A 20,894-nucleotide genomic window follows, 5' to 3' on the forward strand; every position below is an offset into this window, starting at 1 on the left:
ATCACTTCAATAAAGAAAACCAATACAAAATTGTAAAGTAATTAGCCTCCAATTAAAATAAATAAATTTAAAAAAAATTCAAAAAAAAATCTATTGCCAGGAGGGGGGCTTGCAAGGAAACCTCTTTTTCCATAAAGAATTTTCTTTAAGGGAGTTGGTGAAAAATTATTCTAGAAGCTGACTAGAACCACTCTATATATCATAATGAAGCAGTGAATCTGAAGGCATTACCTGTCTGGTTACAGAAATAGACACGTATGCATAAAACCAAGACTGGTTGGTTGGGTCTGCTGGCTTGGGAAGAAGAAAATATCAAAAAGATCCACATGAGAAGTAGAATGACTGGAGAGGGCATACATATAATAATAATATTTAGTAGTTAGATGCAGATATAAACCAAAGTGATAACAAAAGTGGCCCTAATGCCTAGACACTTCCACTTGCATTGATGTTAGGTGCTCTACAGCTGAACAGTATTATTAACTCAAGTCCCTCCTTTCTAGTGAGCACCTCTAGATCTGAAAGCAAGCCTCAAACCAGGTGATATGAGTGTGTGCTCCATCGGACACAGCACAATCTGGAGAGAGTCTGAGGAGCTATAGCACTCCATGCCACTGTCTCCTAATGCTGTTTGCTACAAATCCGTGCATATCCAAACTGTTGGGTTAGCCACAAAGTTCATGTGGGTTTTTCCATAACGTCTTATGGAACTTTGTGGCCAACCCAGTAATTTTGCTATTATGTATGACAAGATATAATACACTATACATTCTTAAGATCTATTTTTTTTTTCTTTTGGTGACTTTCCTCGTTAATAGAGCAAGATGAGAACTACTGAGTGAAGGTGTATTTATATAGTCATTACCGACCTGAAGTCCTAAGCTCTGCTTTTCTGCTCACTGAATCCCACATTTATTTAATGGCCATAAAAGCATAATGGATACAACTGTTCATGTTTTCAGACTTATTCACATCCTTAAAGAGTAACAGTTACAAGGGAATGTTCATAAAATAAAGTAGCTATTTTTCAGTTAATTATTCACAGGCATGAAAAGATGTTCCAAAACAGATTGAGAAGTCCATTGTATGTTTTATGGTATATGATAGCTTTATTTTCTGGCTTATCAAGCATACCTCTTTTCTAGTTACTTTGTTTTTCTCTGAAAAGAATTAAAAAGATGGATTGGTTTGATCCTATGTGAGCACAGTTGTTAATTAATATAAAAGTTTCTTAGAAAGTTATGATTTTTCATATTTATAGAACAAGAACAGCATATAGATAATCTATCATAGAAACTTGGCATTTATGATATATTAGTTTTCTATAAACATCAAATTGGAGAGGAAGGTTACATTTTCTTTTGATTATAATAACAATTTGAAAGCCATCTGTTCTTGAAAATTTTACTAAAATATATAATGGAACTGGTATTTTATATGCCAATCCTTCGTGAGGAGTATTTTAAGATTTTTCACATGCTGCTTCAATTCTGTGTAGAATAAATGATGATTTAATTGTGAATTTTGACATTATTGCTATCAGATAAAAATTATTACAGGATATTAGAAGTGGACAAAGAACTATCAAATGATGGTTATAAGTCTTTGTGTGTTTGTACATGTGCACATGTGTGTGTGTGTGTGTGTGTGTGTGTGTGTGTATAGAGAGAGATGCATTCTAGATGGATATCATTAAGATTGGTTTTTGATAAACCTCTTACTCTGACCCTTGCCTCCTAAACAAATAATCAGGCATCACCACTGCTCTTTTGTAATATTATTCATCTCGTTCTTCAGTGTAAAATTACTAGTAATGCTAAGGTGTATTGGGAAGGTGTTGAGATTTGCTCTGGGCACCCCACATTGCTCTGGAAAGGACTGATGCTTTTTTCTTTAACTGTGATAGCTCAATTGTCTTGTGTTTCAATGATTTCCAATTTGAAGGTGTATATTTGGGATAAGTACACAAGGTTATATTTGTAAGCTATTTCCTTTTCTTCTTCTCAGCATCCTCTTTGGAATCATTATTGGATCCTAGTTGGGAGATCTAGAAGTAAATTCCTGCATAGTGATCACTAGTTGAGAGCATAGGTTCGGAAGTCATCCTGTTGTGGCTTAAGTCACAATAGCTACTAATCACATGACTTGGGAATTGTGTAGCTTTTCTCTAAACTTTTGTTTTCTCAGCTATGAAACGACAATTGAAATATTTATTATTTCATAGAATTTATTCGAGAATGAAAAGGGACTAAGGTTGCAAGGCAATTAAAGTAGTAATAAAATCTGGGAAAACAAATTTTCAAAAAATATATAATTTCATGTAAGAAACGGATTGCCAGTCCAGGTTCGATGCATGATAAGGATGCTTGGGGCTGGTGCACTGGGATGATCCAGAGGTATGGTATGGGGAGGGAGGAGGGAGGGGGGTTAAGGATTGGGAACACGTGTATACCCGTGGCGGATCCGTGTTGATGTATGGCAAAACCAATACAATATTGTAAAGTAATTAGCCTCTAATTAAAATAAATAAATTTAAATTAAAAAAAGAAAACAAAAACAACAACAAAAATATTTTTTTGAATTGCTTTATCTTTTTTTAAATTTTATTTTATTTTTTAACTTTAGAGACAGCAAAAAAAATATTTTTTAGTACTGAGACTATTATCGCCATCATCAGTCTCTTGTTACACGTGGATTTGGAAATGTCATCCCAACCTTCTTGGCCTGTTTGTTTGTTTCAAATGAGGATGGATTAGTTGGGTCTAAATTTCCCTCTAGCTTTGACACTATGAGTTTAAAATAAAGTAATGCAAAGTGAGGAATTAAATCCTTTTTCTTAATGTATAAAAAAGGAAGAAGAAAAAGCTCCTCATGTCTAGATTCCCTTCCAAGTTTACTAGAATTATGATTATGTAGCATTTTGAATATAGAGTTTATTCAGGAAATCATTAAGTTCACTTAACTTCATATTGTGTTAACTGTGGAAACACTGGAACTTAATGGTAGTCTTCTCTTAAGATTCTTCTTGAAGACTGTATAACTTTTAAAATTGAAATTTCTTAATTTTAGAAGGTGTTGATCATCCTTATGGCTTATTATGTAACCATGTAAACATGTACAATCATTAAAATTATATTTATATATGTTTATATATAAAAGATACATTATCGAACCTATCAATTCGCAGCTTGCTATTTTTGTTTAAATTTTTATTTTTGACATTGATCCATCTTGGTAAGAGTGACAACTCAATTCTTCTTAGCTGCTGTATATGATTCAGCTACAAACATATAATATCCCTTTGAGTATTGAAGCATTTTTAGTACTAAAAACAGTGTCAAAATGAACATTCCAGTGTGTTTTATCATTATATGTATATGTGTATGACTTTCAATGGTGTGTATATCCGGAACTGGAATTGAAAATGTTTTGTGGTTTCCACAATTAATTTTACTCTCAATTGTAAGCATGCAGTATTAGTTTTGTGTACATGATGAATCTCTTTATGCCATTAAAGTTGATGACTAACTAGAGTATCATTTTACTCTGAACTTCAGAGATATGATATATGCAATGTTTACGTAAATGCATTGAAAAGTCATATTTGTATATGTTCATAGAAATGGTACAGTGTTATAATGCATCAATTTACTTAAATAACTACTTATAAATAGTGTCCAAGTATAATTTTTTGCTTGACTGTACTCAAGTAGTTATTTTGGAAGTCCTTTTTAAGCATTCATAGGTTTAATGGCCTGTTTTGCAAACTGATAGTGAAAAATTTTCAAGTGAGTGTTGAGAATATGAGGTTCAAGATGAATGAACTTTCATATTAATCATTATAGTGAGAACACAAAATAGAAGCATGATTTTCAAATTATCTCCTAGTAAGCAGGATGATTTGTAAATGCACAGTGAATATTAGATATGGAATGAGAATGATAATACATTTCTCTAAGGCTGCAATTTATTATACTTTTCATTACCCATGCCTCTCAATATGCAGAATTTAAAATGCAATGGCCAGAAGACAGGGAAGTGTCACTAGAAGAATGTGGACATGGACTCCAGGACTGCTGATAATGACTGTGATCTTTTGGAGTCAGCAGGGGAATGGACAAGGCCAAGGTAGGTGTGAGCATGTTTTCATATTCTGAGCACTGGATGTGAGTTTCACATTGAGATTACATGGACCTTGGGTTGATGTTTTAAGTGACTTCTTGTAATCTGTCCCCAATTTTTTTTTTGTCAAAGTGGATTATAATGGTTCTGAAAGCAGTTAAATTGAACTAGAATTTGGTGTGAGTTGGTGTTATCAAATTTGAAGTCATTGCTTCAAGACTGGCTGTGTTACAATAGATGCTATATATATATATATATATAGCTATATTTGTGCGTGTTTATGTGACTCCACAAGAATCTATTAGTTAAAGGTATTATAGTTTTGATGTGAAGCTTTTGGATTTCTTTCCTTGAGTGACTTTTATGCTTTAATTGTTTAAAATTTCAAGAATCTAGTCTTTAAAGAGAATGATGTTCTTTAGAAATTAAGTAGAAAATTTGGCATTCCTCATTGCCTTGCCAAGTGTATATGGAAGAGATTAATGGTAGAGAGGAGCTTCAGGTCTTTTGTGTCCTGACATATCCTTTGCAGAGTTGAAAAACACCATAGATTTTGTAATATGGTTTTTTGATATACCAGTTTTATGAATAGTTCCATGGAGTGGTTTATGCCAAAGCTGGTGTCTATGAAATGTGTTTTGTGATAGGCGTTATTTTTAGAGGTGTGTTGCCTACTCAGATACACATAGCAATTGAATTTTTTATATAATAAAAGGAGTGACCCCTATGAATTTTGTTTTGTCTTGGAGGAGAATCCGTTTTGTCTTGGAGGAGATTCCATTTTGTCAATTCTTCTGCATTTGTTAAGCCTTGAAATGTGTGAGCAGGAAATGCATGAGGGTGTTGCTCTAGATAAAACTGAAACTTTATAGTGGTTCATAGTGGTGTTGACCTCTGTTAGTCCTGTGGTTTCCAAAATATCCATAACATATTGTGCATATTCAAGTAAGAGTATTAACTATTCTGAAAAGATTGTTCAAAAATAGCATTGTTTTCTTATAATATATAATTTCATTAATTTTTGAAATAAAATAGGAAGATGTTTTTCAAAAATAAAGTTTGTGTCATATACAATTAGGTATATATAAATTTTAATAGTGAAATAGACTTTGTTTTTTCTTTTATCTCATTAAGTGTTTATATTAACATCTAATTACAATCTCATTTTGCTTTTCTTTTTTGATAAAAATAGTGTAAGAAAATCATACTTAACACACATTTTTTTTTTTTAATCAAAGGTTTAAAACAAGAATCTGTAGGCAGCATTTCTGTTGGCTGGGAGAGTTGTTTATTTCTCTGGCAATGTGTCAGATCACTAAAATGTAGCGGGACAACTGTCTCTCTGCAGTGGTGATCCAACAGTACATTCAGTATTACAAGAGATTGCCAAACCTTTCTGTGGCCATTATTTCCAGGGATTATGGCTTATCCTCACTGGTTAATAGCTTATCGGATATTTCAAATATTTGAGAAATAATACGTATCATCTCTCTTATTTATCGACACTCTTTTATTCTTTCTTCAATATGGATTGCCTGGATATTCTTTCCTTTGATAGTGACCATCATTTGTAAAAAACATGCACCCAAATCAATATCACGCTCAGCTATATTGAAGCATCTAATGGTTAATGCAAGTTAAGTAATTTAATTTCTTTTAAAAGTATAAATCAAAACAAGCAAGGATTCAAAGGACAAAGCAGCTTAATAGAAAACATAATGGAATGCTTTAATATTATGGTTAAGGGAATTTTGCTTCCTTTACAGTGGCTTGAATGAATGAAGCAGGTTTCTCAAGCATGATAAGCAAATTTTAATTTCAGGTACAACCCAAGCAGCATATTATACTTTAGATCAGTAAGCCTCATCAAATATTAATTTTTTTTCACTTTGGTACATATAAATAAGCAGGATTTTAAAATAAAAGTTTTAAAACTGGAATTTTGATCTAGTTATCTTTTTAAATAAAAAATCTCATAGTACTTCACTCTTGATATGAAAATAATACATTACAAATCTGTGTTAAGGTTACAGCTCACTCTTAAACTTTAATTATTGGGACCCCCAAAGTCCGGAATTATGGTTAAGTGTCAATGAAGTATGATTTTTGTAACAAATGTGCATGTAAAATTAATACAGTTATTTTCATGTAAATTTAAATTTCTTAGGGATAATAAGTAAGCTAAATTGTATTTTTTATACAAGGGCTCCATATTATTAGTAGATTTTATTCTAATCATTTGTAAGTCATTGGAAAACCTGGATATTCTTTCCCCAAAAAAACATGCTAGGAATGGTAATTAAATTTGAGGACAGAAGACAAAAATCCACTTACTCTAGAATGTATATGAAACATCATAATATTAATTCAACTGTATGCAACCACCACTTATAATGGATGTTATAGAAAATGCATTCTGAATTCTAAATAAGAATGTTGGCTAATGATCCCCTTCAGGGCATCAAGGTCAAATAAGAAGCAGAGAACGGAGAGAGTGGGTGGGAATCAGGTGGGTGTCCCTGGTCAGTTTCTTTTAATCTATCAAGAAAAGCATCCAATTGACATCTTTCCATGACACTTTACTTAGGGAATAGTGGATGCTGATCCTTAGACTGACACTCTCGGACTTAAACTCTGCCCATTTCTATGCTGCTTAAGCAGTAGTACATTACAGGCTGCATAAGAAGTGAGAATTAAGTCAATCCTTAAGTTAAGGTAGAATATACATCATTTTTAAAGAAAATATGTCTGCTATGCAAATAAAAGCAAGTAGCATAAACATTCAGATTTTTTGGCTTTAAAGGAACTATTATAAGATGTTTGTATACATATATATTTCCAAACACTAAATTACACATTGACTTTGCGGATAATCAAAATAAAACTAAACTAATACTTGATATGTATAGGTGTACTTCCAAAACACAACAGGTAAAATTGTGGGAATTTTGACTGGGAAGAGAATTTTAGGGCGTGTAGGCAACAGTTATTGTATTCAGAACTGAGACATTTTTTTCCAAACTCAAAATCACATTTTCTTTCTTTCCCCCAAAATATGCTCAAATAATAATGAGGTGTGTATAAAGGTAAAAGTGTAACTTATATGTAATTTATTTAAATAGTCACTGAGATGCCAGTGAGCTTAAAGGCAATGTGAGGCAGTTTGGCAATATGAATGCTTGTTAAAAATTAAAAAAATTTTTTTGACTTTTAACAAATAAGCCATTTAAAATATTGCTAGGTAAGTAATAAAAATGTATTTCTCTCTTAATGGCTTAAGTAAAGGAGTTCTGTTTATTCAGGTACATAATAAAGGCATGCTATTTTTCTGGTACATTTTAAGAATGATAGAAGAATAAACATGTCAGTCTGTCTCTAAAAACAAGTTTGTAAGAGTTTTAGATTTAGCACTACTTTTCTTATTTTTGTAGCTAAAATAGGGTTTAAATACAGTAATAATATTTAATATATGATCATGAGTGCACCTAGAATTTTAATCAGTTTGATTTCCATTAAAATATACATGTTAAAATTCCGAGTAGTCACCCTAAAGCTAGATACAAGAGAGTCTGAAATTTTGAGGATGTAAGCGGAGATCATTCATATAACAATATTACTTTTGAAGACAAATCAATTTATTTTATCTTCCATTTTCATGACCAGACTTTGTGTCATATACTGAGCACTTGAAAAATAAAACCTGAAAATATTTAACATTTATAATCTTTAGTTTTTATGATCTTCATCATGAAATATTTTAGTTAAGAGGCACAATTTTGGAAAAATTATCTGGCTGTCCTATTTTACAAGTTGTTAAAGTATATTATTTTTGAATCATCATATGTATACAAAGCTAATCACTTGTGTTTTGCATTCATCACACATTCATATTTTTCTCTAGAATGATCAGAGTAAACTTTGTGAGGATGGATGGATAGAGAGCTAAAGAGTCTCTCTATATTTGTATCTTTCTCTTTTTCCCTTGAAATCTTTTCCCAGTGTGTGCAAAGGTTATTTTGTTTCTCTCATTTTCTCTTTCATTCAATAAATTTCAGTGATTATGTAATTTTATCAGTAAATGAAGGTAATATCCAACTTTGAGTTGAAGTTTATAAGTATAGCTTTTAATCAGAATATCTCAGAGATGTGATCCGTAAGTTTTAATAATATCTTAGAATCTCTACTGGTGATGAATAATTACCTTGAAGGAGCTTAATGCCACTGAGATTTATATTCCTCAGGGTTATGTGGGTAAAATATCTACATCTTATAATTGGATGTTGTTTAAGAGAGGTAAGCTCAGACATTTGGCAGTGAACATTACAAGATGTTTATTTGTGTATCTCAGGAAATCTGACCTTAAATTGTTATTCAGTTGCTCAGTTGTGTTCTACTCCTTGTGACCTGATGTACTTCGGTACTCCAGGTTTCCCTGTTCTTCACTATGTCCCAGAACTTGCTTAAACTCATGGCCACAGAGTCAGTGATGCCATCCAACCACCTCATCCTCTTTCACCCTAGTCTCCTACCCTCAGTCTTTACACCATCAGAATCTTTTCCAATGATTCAGCTCTTAGCTTCATGTGGCCAAAGTTTTGGAGCTTTAGCATCTGCCCTTCCAATGAATATTCAGGATTGATTTCCTTTTTAATTGACTGGTTTGCTCTCCTTGCTGTCCAAGGGACTCTCAAGAGTCTTTTCCAGCACCACAGTTAGTTTAAGCTAAGTAGTGGTGGAATTGAAGTCTTATTTTATCAAATGTAAAGAATTTCCCATTGTTCTAGTTAAGGTGTGTGTATGTGTATATACATACAAAAATACATATGTCAGAATTTAATTTAGTCCAATGCAGACTTAGGGCTTCCCTTCTGGCTCAACTGGTAAAGAATCCTCCTGTAATGCAGGAGACCTGGGTTCAGTCCCTGGGTTGGGAAGATCCCCTGGAGAAGGGAAAGGCTACCCACTTCAGTATTCTTGCCTGGAGAATTCCATGGACTGTATAGTCCATGGGGTTGCAAAGAGTCAGACACGACTGAGTGACTCCTAATGAATGAATGAATGCAGACTTATGTATATCCACTTTAGTTTTGTTTTAAACTTAAAATATAAATGCATATATCCTAATATTAAAAAACCTGTAAATGCCCACCTCAACAACATTTAAAATCCTACCAATAATCCTACCAGTACATTTTTTTTTTTAGTGTTCTTTACCTTCTTTTGATCATAAATGTCATTGTCATGGGGGCAAAAAAGGCTAGCTGTAAAATATTCCATTTTTATGGGGGAAGAACATGCTAATTGATGCCCTTCTTTTTACTGAAATTATAAAACATTACCCAACATTCAGATGGCATTTGTTCCCAGTGTTTTAAAAAGTATTTTACCGTGTAACATAATAAAGTATATTTTAATTCTCATTAATTATTTTAATATTCAAGGTAAATCTCATTTTATGATGGTTCCCTTCAACTCTAAAACAATAAATTTATTTAGGGAGAAATTATTTTAAACATTTTTTCCATGAGCCTTTAGCATTTTTTATTGGGGAACTTTAATGTTCTATTTTTACACATTTAAAGACAGTGGGCACCTGGTTTAGAATTTAAATTTCATTTGACTTTTTGTTGCATTTGAAATTTGTTATGGAATTTGACTTGAAGAATAGATAAGTTTACAAGACATTATCTTCTATGTGATATGTTAGCTTTAGCTTTCTCCAGACACATCCATGGAGAGAAAAAAGAATTTAGACTGGGAATAAAGAGCCCATAAATAGCTAAAGAGATAGAGTAGAAGTAAGTGGTATAAACAGGAAAAAAGGGAGAAGTGATAGGAGCAGGTGTGAGAAATATGTAAGCTAGAAATATGTAATTCTAACATATGCTATTAATAGTAAAATATGATGTAAATTCTTAAGCTAATTTGCATATGAAGTTTTTAGTAGAACTTTTGCCACAAAAAAATGGAATTAAATTGGAAGAAGACAGAGGAAAGTGGCTTTCTCCAAGCAGGCACTTACCTTAGTCCACTTTATTTTGTAGTCATCCTCATAGACAACTTGTGGTATGAAGTGTTAAGACTGTGCTTTAAAAGCAACTTAAATTCTTTATGTACTGATTAAGGATAAACAAACTAAAGAACCTAGATATTGAAGTCAAGAGATTCAAAATAGCTTTGTATGCGAGACTGGGTATGTCAATCTTCGGCAGAAAGTACTGCTAATTCTAATTTTTTTTTGTTTTTTTTCTACCTCTTCAACCTATAATATCATACCTACCTCAGTGTAAAGAATCAGTTCTCTGTCACTTATGAGGTGTCCTTTAAAAAACTCATGAATTACACATGAACTTCAAAGTTGCCAACTTAGATTTCAAGAGACTTAAAATTAATCTGGCACCTTTCCATGATGAAGGCTGGACACAGTGATCACAAGCTCGGTATAACTTTATGGGTTATGTGCCTCATCCATTAGTGAGTTTGCCTCCCTAAATCATCATGTGTCTTGGCAAAAGGCTTTTTCTGAAAATTTAGAAATGCAGATCTATATCTGGTCATGTCACAGTGTGACCTGTTTATCAATTTAGCTTTATCAAAGTATAAACTGTGTTTGGTTTTTATAGTTAATGTATATAACATAATAATTGGGATGCAATATATCTTACACTTTTCTATATGATGATATTTCTTTTACTTATTTTTCCTGTGGTCATTTCTGATGCTCGTTTGTAAGATCTTGCTTTCTTTCTTTTTTCCTTATGTCTTTCTTCCTTATATCCTTTAACTCAGATGTCACCTCCTCTGCCTCTTCCCAGATTCTACATTATTATTTTGACATGCTACTAAGTCACTTCAGTTGTGTTCAACTCTATGCGACCCCATAGATGGCAGCTCACCAGGCTCCCCCATCCCTGGGATTCTCCAGGCAAGAGTCCTGGAGTGGGGTGCCATTGCCTTCTTCAATTATTTTGACATAGCTTCCTGCAATTTACCAAGCTCCCCATATACAAGCAGATCAGTATTTCTCAATATACACTATACTTGTTAATTTGCATCTTTCCTTATTTATGTATAAGTTCCTTGATATCTCAGAGTGCATATTCTTCTACTCAACAAAGCTTTATATTTACTTTGAACAGCTTAGAAAACTGACAAAAAGCCCTGTCATCATGAAACTTGAATTCTAATGTGGGGAGACAGATGACAGACAATGAGCCATGTAAATATGTGAAGTATGGGTAGTTAGATGGTAAAAAATATTGCTGTGATGGAGACCAGATAATTCTGAGAGGCTATTTTTATTGGGTAGTTAGAAATTACCTCACAGAGAAAATAGCAGTTGAAAGTGCAAGGCAGAGAGAGACTGAGCACACAGATTTGGGGCAAGAACATTCCTTGCAAGGGTACAAGGGTCATGTTATGTTGTTATGTAAGAACAACAACAACAACAAAAATATGTGGCTGGAGCAAAATGCATGTGGTGAGGAATTAGGAGAAGAGGTAATAAATGGCAGAAGGGAAGCCTGGTGTGCTGCAGTCCATGGGGTTGCCAAGAGTTGAACATGACTGAGCGACTGAACTGATCCGAGGAAGGGACAGACACTAGTGAGTCTTACTTGCAGTGGCAATGAGTTTGACTTTTGTTGGAGTGAAGTGGAAACTATAAAAGGACGTTGAGATCTCTTTTGGTAATTCACTTAGAGTTTTCAAATTACACAATGGTCACTACTTAGGAGTCAGTGACATCTCTTTACTGCTCTTGCAGTCAACTACAAACTAGTATGTCAATGTAATGTTAAATTTTATTTTAAATGATTTCTTTTCTATTACTGAATATCTCTTTTTAAATTAATTTGACAGCTTTCTAACATGGTAAGCCAGTGCAAATGGAACATAATGTATAACAAATTCTTCATCAGCTTTAGGTGTTTTATTGAATTTGCTAATTAGAGAAGGCATTTGTTCTGTTGGGAAATGTTGATAGAACTTCTTTTGAATCACTATCACATCCATCAACACCATATTCAGTTGTCGACAGTCATAATGAGTTAATAGCCTTAAGTGTACACCCTTCATCTCTATGGTCAAGGGTGCTTGAACATGGGAAAATTCACTGGCTTCAAATCTGGGAACTCGGAATTGCCAGCAGTGTTTTTGTTTTTGTTTCCTGGTGGAATTATCCTTCCATATAAAGGTGACTCCCTATACCAAGCAAACATTTACTCTATTTTGTCTTACCTTATGCCTCTTTTCCTCTCAAATAAAGGTTTTTGAGGAAATTAATCTCTCAATTTAGAAAGAAGAAATTCAAAGGACATGAAATTATATGCATTTTATAATTGAGTAGAAAGCCAGAGGAGGGATAAGAAGATAAGTACAGAGAGGGAGGGAAAAAAAATTATCACACCTAATCTTCTTCCTAGTAGTAAACTCTTCATATCCATTCACTATAGCTAGCTATACAGAGGTCAAGAAATTCTCTCTCTGAAGACATGGTGTTTCAGTTTAGATTGGAATGAAGAGAACGAGGCAGGTCCTTCAAAGATACAGGGTGTTCTAAGCAAAAATAATAACATACAAAAAGATTCTGAAATAAAAATTAGCTTGCTATTTTCTTGAGAAGGCTAGTTTGGCTGGAATAAAGAAAGGGCACAGGAGACATGTGAAGATAGGACCTTGCAAAAGACCAGAAAAATTAGGATCTTGTAGGCAATGTTCAGATGCCAAACAAATCTATTGAAAGGTTTAATATATAGATGTGATATGGTTAGATTTATTCTTGCCCAGTTCCTTATATCTACATGGAGGATGTATTATTGGGGAGGGATAAAACAGTGGTTGAAGAGGGGTCCTTTAGCTTACTATTATACCTGTCCAGGTGAAAGCTTGTGGTTGGGATTATGATTGTAGCAATAAAGTTGGACAAGGTTTGTTGAGACTGGAAATTGCTTTGAAGGTAGAGCTGATGGGATTTATTGATCAAGCATTGGATTTTGGATTTAGGGGCATGGGGTTATCATATTTTATTGGATTGGGGAAGTTTGATGGCATGGGATAGATCTCAAGTGGCAGAGATATAGGTAAGTACCTGAGTTGATTGATTTAACTTATTTTTTCCTGTTGGGATACCTGTTAGAATTCAAGTGGAAATATGAAGTAGGCATCAAGAAGCTGACTTAGCTAGAGGTGTAGCTTTTAAAATTGTAGGCTATATATCATATTTAAATACTGTGTCTAGGTCAGGCATTGGTGAGCTATAGCCCATCAGGTTAGATATGTTCTACTGCCTGATTTTATGTGACCCATGAGCTAGAAGTATATTCTTTACATTTTAAGTATAAAATGTAAAATATTCAAAGTATCTGTCTCTTGACAAGGACAATTGCTCAAATTTGCCTTGGGCCATGAAGCTCACAATATTTACTCTCTGGCTCTTCACCAAAAATTTTGCTTACCCTTGGTTTAGATGAAACTATAAGAGGTTTATAGTTTACTTCTTTCTTCTGACAAAGAAGATGGCAGCATAATCATGTAAATTAAAATTATGTCCACTGTAGTGTACAAGGTAGAGAATTAAAGCCTAGTAGTAATAGACATTGGAGAAGGAAATGGCACCCCACTCCAGTGTTCTTGCCTGGAGAATCCCAGGGACGGGGGAGCCTGGTGGGCTGCCGTCTATGGGGTCGCACCGAGTCGGACACGACTGAAGTAATAATAGACATTAAAACTTTAAAACAATGCTTTAATTATCAACATGATTACTGAAACTTGGGGAGTAAAAAGATGTCACCATCAGACTATTCTTTCTCTCTTACAAGGAGCCTAGGCAGGAAGTGAGCATTTGAAGAAGAGAGAAGGCTAATGTAGTTTGAACAAAGAAAGCACATGGGAGGATGACATTAGATCTGGCTGGAGATTGAAGGAGGAGGGTAGCAAAATACTTGAAGCTTTTTAGAGTGATCTTTAGAGAAAGAGGAAGTCATTAAAACACTCTGAAGGGGAGGAACTCTAATCGTATCTGATGGGAGATGGTCACTCTGATGGCATGTGAAGCCAGAATGGAAGGAAGTCAATATGGATGAGGAATTAAAATTGCCCATTGGTATTAGTAAAAACCCCAGGTAACCTCAGCGAGGGGAGGTTTGGTACAAAATCCATATGGCACAGTTAAGGGTGAATGGGATAAGGGCCTAGTTATTATGTTTAGTGAAATTTTGTCAGTCTTCTCACTGTATTAAGATACAGATATGGTCAAAATAAGGAGCTTTCAGGTTGCTGTTGTTGTTTTTGAAACTTAGATTTGTAAATCTAACCCCTAGAGATTGTGATATAATAAGTATATAGCAGGGCCAGAATTTTTTCTAAACTCTCTTAGTGAAGAGACTGCCAATCATGGCTCTATTGATACTGAAATACTTCCTGACACTTTATATTTTTTACACCTTCGTTATTTTTGCACATACAGGAAGTTTTGCCGTAGCCCCATGCAAATGCTTAAATTTAGTGCAGCTCAAATATGGCCTTCCATCTGCAGTTTCCATGGTTCCTCTCATGGCGTATAGCTCTCCCTGCTCAAATCTTCCCTGTAGTGCTAAGATGATGCGCTAGTCTCATAACAGAATCATCACGTTGCATGGTAATGTCCATACCGCCCTCACTCGACGATAACCTCTCCATGAGTCCTGAAATCATACTATTCCTCTGAGATGTAATCCTACTTATACTCAACTGATTAAGCAAATTCTTCTCTTTTGAATAGAAGATGCTTCTATGCCATAGCATCTAATTTGAATATCCTTTTTTCCATTATGCTGCTTAGCAAGTGAGTTATGTGGGCTTCCCAATGGCTCAGTGGTGAAGAATCCACCTCCAGTGCAAGAGACACAGGGGATATAGGTTCAATCCCTGGGTTGGGAAGATCCCCTGAGGAGGAAATGGCAACCCACTGAAGTATTCTTGCCTGGAAGATTCCATGGACAGAGGAGCTTGGCAGACTAGAGTCCATGGGTTGCAAAGAGATGGACATGACTAAGCAACTGACTGAGTTGGACACCACTAATTCACACGAGTGAATTATGTTATGGAAACAGATTTTAGCAGCCCACAAACACGTTCAAATCTAAACCTTACAGTAAACATTAATGTCTGTGTGTTAAGTTGCTTCAGTCACGACCGACTCTTTGTGACCCCATGGACCGTAGCCCATCAAGTTCCTCTGTCCATGGGACTCTCCAGGCAAGGATACTGGAGTGGGTTGCCATGCCCTTCTCCAGGGGATCTTTCTAACCCGGGGATTGGACCTGCATTGGTAACTGGGTTTTTTACCACTAGCACCACCTGGGAATTCAAAAGGTTAAAGTCTAGTCAACGTCTATAAAGATATTTCTTTCCATATAGTATTTATAGCCTTTATTGTTGTTTTCAAAGTGATTAATGTTTATTTTGGAATAATGCACCATGAAGATTAGAATGATAAATGTATAATTCTTATACAAAGATAACATTTTTGTATTTTTGTATCTAAAAGACCACTTATCAAAAGCAAAAGCCGAGTGTTACCTGTTTATGTTTCTACTTGACTACTGAACTGGTTTCAAATCATATTTTTCAGTTTGAGCATATTTACTTATTTTTGTTGAAATAATTATATGCTATCTTTGAATGCTTTTCTTTCTTTTTTTTGGGGGGGGGGTCATAATGGGTACATGATTTATTCACCTTCCAGCTCAAGTTCCTCCCAGATTTACTATTCAAGAACAGCCTAGGGCATTCAGTTCAGTTCAGTTCAGTCACTTAGTCGCGTCCGACTCTTTGTGACCCATGAATTGCAGCACGCCAGGCCTCCCTGTCCATCACCAACTCCCGGAGTTCACTCAAACTCACGTCCATCGAGTCAATGATGCCATCCAGCCATCTCATCCTCTGTTGTCCCCTTCTCCTTTTATTTCTTAATATATTTATGTGCCATTCACTATCTCTGCACACCACCACCACCCCCGCCCCCAACATCCATTTCTTAGATATCTTTCTTTGGTATGCTTTAACTCTGAGGATTCTTCCATTTTGGAAGTTCTATTGGTTTCTAATAATTTTTACTTTCCTTGCAAATAAATAGATATTCTTTCTGATGTGCTTGAGAATTTATCTCAGAAGCATTCCATAGTACCTTTTACCCATAACTCCTCAGAGATCTCTTTAAGAATACTGCTTTAACACATCACCTAATATAAAGCTTCAAGGACATGATGTCTGCTAACTTTTGCTTTGACATAGTTTGAAATATTCACTAAGTATGGGCTAGTGGAAAGTTTGTACTTTTTTCCCCTTTAGCCTTACATCATCTTAAAAATATTCAGAAACATTTAATTTTTGTGTTTTGGAAAATAGTCCCTTTCTGAATAAAGCTGGTTTCTCAGTCAACTTTGTATGTCAATGTTGAATACATAGAGTATTATATGAACACTCATTCACTGGGCTAGGAAACGTTGCTGCGGCAAATTAGCAGAAAAATAAATTCTTGTTGTTCATACTCCAGAGATGACTCTTCTGAAAGCTATTTGAACTTATTATAAATTACAGTTGTGTTTAACTCTAATTTGTTTGTAATCTGAACTTTATGCATACTGCATTAGTTCTTATGATTAATCATTTTTGTATGCTAAATCATTTATTAACAAATGGCTTGTCCTTGAGAAAGAATTTTAATGCTAAAGTTACATTAAGTGTCAGCTAGAATTAAGTGCCAGTAGCTACATCACAAAAAAATGGACAAAATTAATGTACAGTCTCTAAATCATAGTGGCACTGAATTAGAGTTGTCCCCCAAATTTAAACTTTCATCCTAAAATTGATAATTCCCTTTGTACAAAGAAAGGCCAAATAAAAAACAAAACAGTAAACTCATTAAAAAAAAAATTAGAGGTCAGATTTCTCTTGCAGGCTGTCCAATCCCTTTCCTTTTCTTTCCACACTCCCCACATACCCACATGTTAACATATAGTTTGTACATTTAGAGCACGTATCATGAGAGAACATGTTCACTGTGCTGAAAAAAAAAATGTAGTATTACATGTATGAGATTATATCTTAATTATAAGTGAAAGATAGATATACATATAAACTAAATTCTATTTATGATATAGTTTTATTCCAGTGTGTTTTGTGGGTAGACTAAGAACATATTTCAGGGAAATCTTATTAGGAGACACATCATACAGAATAGAGGAAAATGTACGTATGTCTTTTAATTTTGAAATGATTGGAAATGAGTAGTCCTTCTCTGGTAAGACATGTTTTTATTAGGATTGGCACATTCTTTCTGTAAAGGACTAGACAATTAATAATATTTTAGGCTTTCTGACCATATTTAGTCTCTCTCTCTTTCCTTATCTTCCTCTTCTTCATTCTCACAACTTTGTAAAATTTAAAACCGTTCTTAGCTCTCAGGCATAAAAAGTAAAACATGGACCATTGTTTATTGTGGTCTGTGGGCCCATAGTTTGTAGATCCCTTTACATCTTCAGAGTGCTCTTTTCTTTTTAAATGTAGTACGTTTACAGTCAGTGGTGCTTCTAGAGGAGACAAATTAGCCTAGATGAGCTTTGAGCTTCAGTGCAGTAGAAAGGAAATGGCAACCCACTCCAGTGTTCTTGCCTGGAGAATCCCAAGGACGGGGGAGCCTGATGGGCTGCTATCTATGGGGTCGCACAGAGTCGGACACGACTGAAGCGACTTAGCAGCAGCAGCAGCAGTAGAAATGCCATGGCAGCAAATGCTCTGCTTTGAAAAAAGTTACACACTGTGCATTCGTACTTAAGACTAGAAATACATGAAAGCTACTTCTTTAAAGGACTTTTCTTAAGTTTTTAGTGCATCTACTCATGCATGGTGCACCAACTGCCTTTTCAGTTTGAACCTTCATGCAATGAGAAGTTCCCAATCTTTTTTCCTAAACAATTTTACATCTACTGTGCTTTATGTACATTTTGCTGCTACTTTTTTTTAGTAAATATAATGGTGCAATCTGAGCATTGTGTTTTTTCAAGCAAAGTGAAATAAGAACGTTAGATAATATTCATATTAACTTGAAGTGCAAGATATTATTAAAAAAAGCAGAATCGATCTTTTGATAACTGCAGATGACAGCATATTAAAGGGTAGACTTTAATATCTTATACTTAAAGATCTGATACATTAAGTCCATCGTGTCCCAGAAACAGGTCTTAAACCAAAATCGCAATGCCTCACGGGACTATCATAACATGGGGTTTGGTGGAGAAAGTGAAGTTAATGTGTCCCTGGTGTGTCTCTCTTTGTATCAAACGTGTTTAAGTCAACTATACCATGAGCTATTTGGGTCTCAAGAGCAGATTCTGACGCTGGAGGTGAAAATGTTTTTACTATGATTATTGAACTAAATTTCTCTGGAGATATGCTTTTGCAACATAAAGAATGAATTTATATTATTGAATGAAAAAGAATCTAGAAAAGCAGTGTAAGTACACTTGTCAGGCACTTTCCAAACTTGTGTCAGATTTTGTACGACTAGGTGGAAAAATCTGCTCTACTTGTTTCATAGACTATTTCTTAAGCAGTTTCAGGTTGACAGAAAAGCACTGAATGAAAAGTATAGAGTTCCCATTTACCCTGTACTCCCAGCCCAGATTCTCCTATTTTTACTGCGTTGTTGTTGCATTAGCGTGAGATTTTTATTGCAAGTGACCCGTATTGATACACTATTAGTAACCAGAGTCCATAGTTTACATTAGGGATCACCGTTTGTGTTTTACTTTCTGTAGATTTGAGAAATGTATGCAAATGCACTCACCATTATCGTTTTGTACCGAGTAATTGTTTCACCGCCCTAAAAATCCTCTGTGCTTCATCATTCTTCTGCAGAACTTTTTTTTTTTTTACTCCAAGTGTAACGTCAATTACTTCTTTGAAAGATTCTAAGCCTAGAAATGTAGAAAGCTTTCTACCATTTCAGATAACTTAATATGCAAACACTACACAGGAGTCCTTGGAACAGTCATAGAGTCTAAAAGCTCTCACATCTAAACAAGATTAAAAAATAAAAAAACAAGAACAAACAAAAATGACTCAGATTCTGATTCTATTTGTTTTTTATTTTCAATTCAAGAACAGATTACTGAACAGTATAAGCAAGGCATGTAGTCATTATTTTTGCAATGAAATGCCTTGTAAAAGTTAGCAAATTACCTTGAGTCTGATTTACAGTACTGTCATTAAACAAAAATGTAATTAACCAAAGATGAGAAATCTTTTTTGTAGTATATTTTGTTCAGCAAAGTGTATCTTTTATTATTTTTGTTTCTCCATTGCTGTTTCTCTAGTATGGTTTCTGGTATTGCTGACATGGACTTGTTAATCTCAAGTACTTTGTGATACACTTGTCTCCCCCACGTACTTCATACCCTCTCTGTCCATGTAGTTAGCATAAAAGAAGCATGTCAAGAGGAAAGCATGTGCCATGTACCTTCTAGGTAGAGGGGAAAGGTGATAAGTGGATCTCCCATGTCTGAATTTCCTTCTGCAGCCTTTCCATTTGAGGCATATAAGTTTTCTGCTGCTCAGGCCTCCCAGCCCTGCCACTCTCAGGGCTTCTGTTGCAGCAAAAACAGAAATGAGTGAACAGCCTTTGGCACATACCATCCAAACAGGCCTACAAGAGTTAAATAATCTTGGTTATTCTCTAGCTGTTACTACTAACAAACATTTGTATTTGGACTTGTCCTTCACAAAGCTAATTACTCTCTGACTCCATGTAGATTATACTCTACACCTGGCATACTTTCCCTACACTCTCTTGTAACATTCTACATTTCAGAAAAAAGGTCATGGGCTGACAACTTCAGAGGCACAAGACATAGAGAAGTTGTCTGATGCCAGCTGTGGTCGTTTTGAAACTTTGAAAAAGAAAAAAAATGCAAAACCTTCAAGAGTATGTAAAACCTCTCCCTATTCCCTAGAAAGGGAGTCACAGTTCTTGAGGAACTAGCCTGATATGTTTCTGTTTTGCCTGGCCAAAATAATAAAGCTACTCCTTTTCTATTTCCTCAAAACTCTGTCTCCAATATTTTTGTCATTATTAGACAGGGAGCCAAGATTTTGGCAACACTGCTTGATACAGTCTTGAAGCTAGATCTGTACTGTATCCCTGATATGGATAAGACAGTGCTTGTATCTTCGTTTTCTAGGATACAGAGCAGAGACATAAGACTGAGCAGGCAGCGTGTCTCTTCTTTAACCATAAATCACCCATCCTTTCAATTCCTTCCACTTAGAGGACTAAACTGGATTCACGATTTACCCTCATTTGAGATACTGAGGCCAAGGGAAATGCTGCATGGTGTGGTTCTCCACCACTTTCTCCTCAAACTTGCCTTAGCAGAGAAGTTCCCAAACTGAAGCTAATGTATGTCCTCTCTCCTCAGCCCAAACACAGTTTCCTAAGCGAACTATATAAATTTAGGGGAAATTGTGTACTTTAAGTTTGCTTTGAATTTCATCATTTGCTGTGGATAGTAAAGCTCTGAGAAAAACTATAAAAAGACCATATTTAATGTTTTTTGCCTAGTATTTTGCAAACATTATGAAGAATAATGCAGAGCTAATGTTCTGTGAGAAAACTTAGCAGAAAACCAGGTGTTCTAGGTGGTAGTATAAATAAAAACAAAATTTAATCATGATATAAGTGAATTTTTTTTTAAGAATATGTGATCATTTTATTTTGTTGTTTTTCAAGCAAG

General features: G+C 34.7%; 1 long non-coding RNA gene across 18 annotated transcripts in view; it reads left to right on the forward strand.

Annotated features, from left to right (window-relative positions):
- Window positions 1-20,894, forward strand: part of LOC129643388 (uncharacterized) — a 323,134-nt gene that overhangs the window by 103,323 nt on the left and 198,917 nt on the right. For 17 of the 18 annotated variants that reach the window (XR_008710272.1, XR_008710274.1, XR_008710266.1 and 14 more), the window contains one exon: window positions 4,007-4,128. This is a non-coding gene — a long non-coding RNA (uncharacterized LOC129643388). Of the gene's footprint in view, window positions 1-4,006; window positions 4,129-5,680; window positions 5,702-20,894 lie in introns of those variants that run through there. The other variant, XR_008710278.1, reaches the window with a different exon arrangement.

This window comes from Bubalus kerabau, chromosome 2 (genome assembly GCF_029407905.1).
Source record: "Bubalus kerabau isolate K-KA32 ecotype Philippines breed swamp buffalo chromosome 2, PCC_UOA_SB_1v2, whole genome shotgun sequence".
Classification (NCBI taxonomy): Eukaryota; Metazoa; Chordata; class Mammalia; order Artiodactyla; family Bovidae; genus Bubalus; species Bubalus kerabau.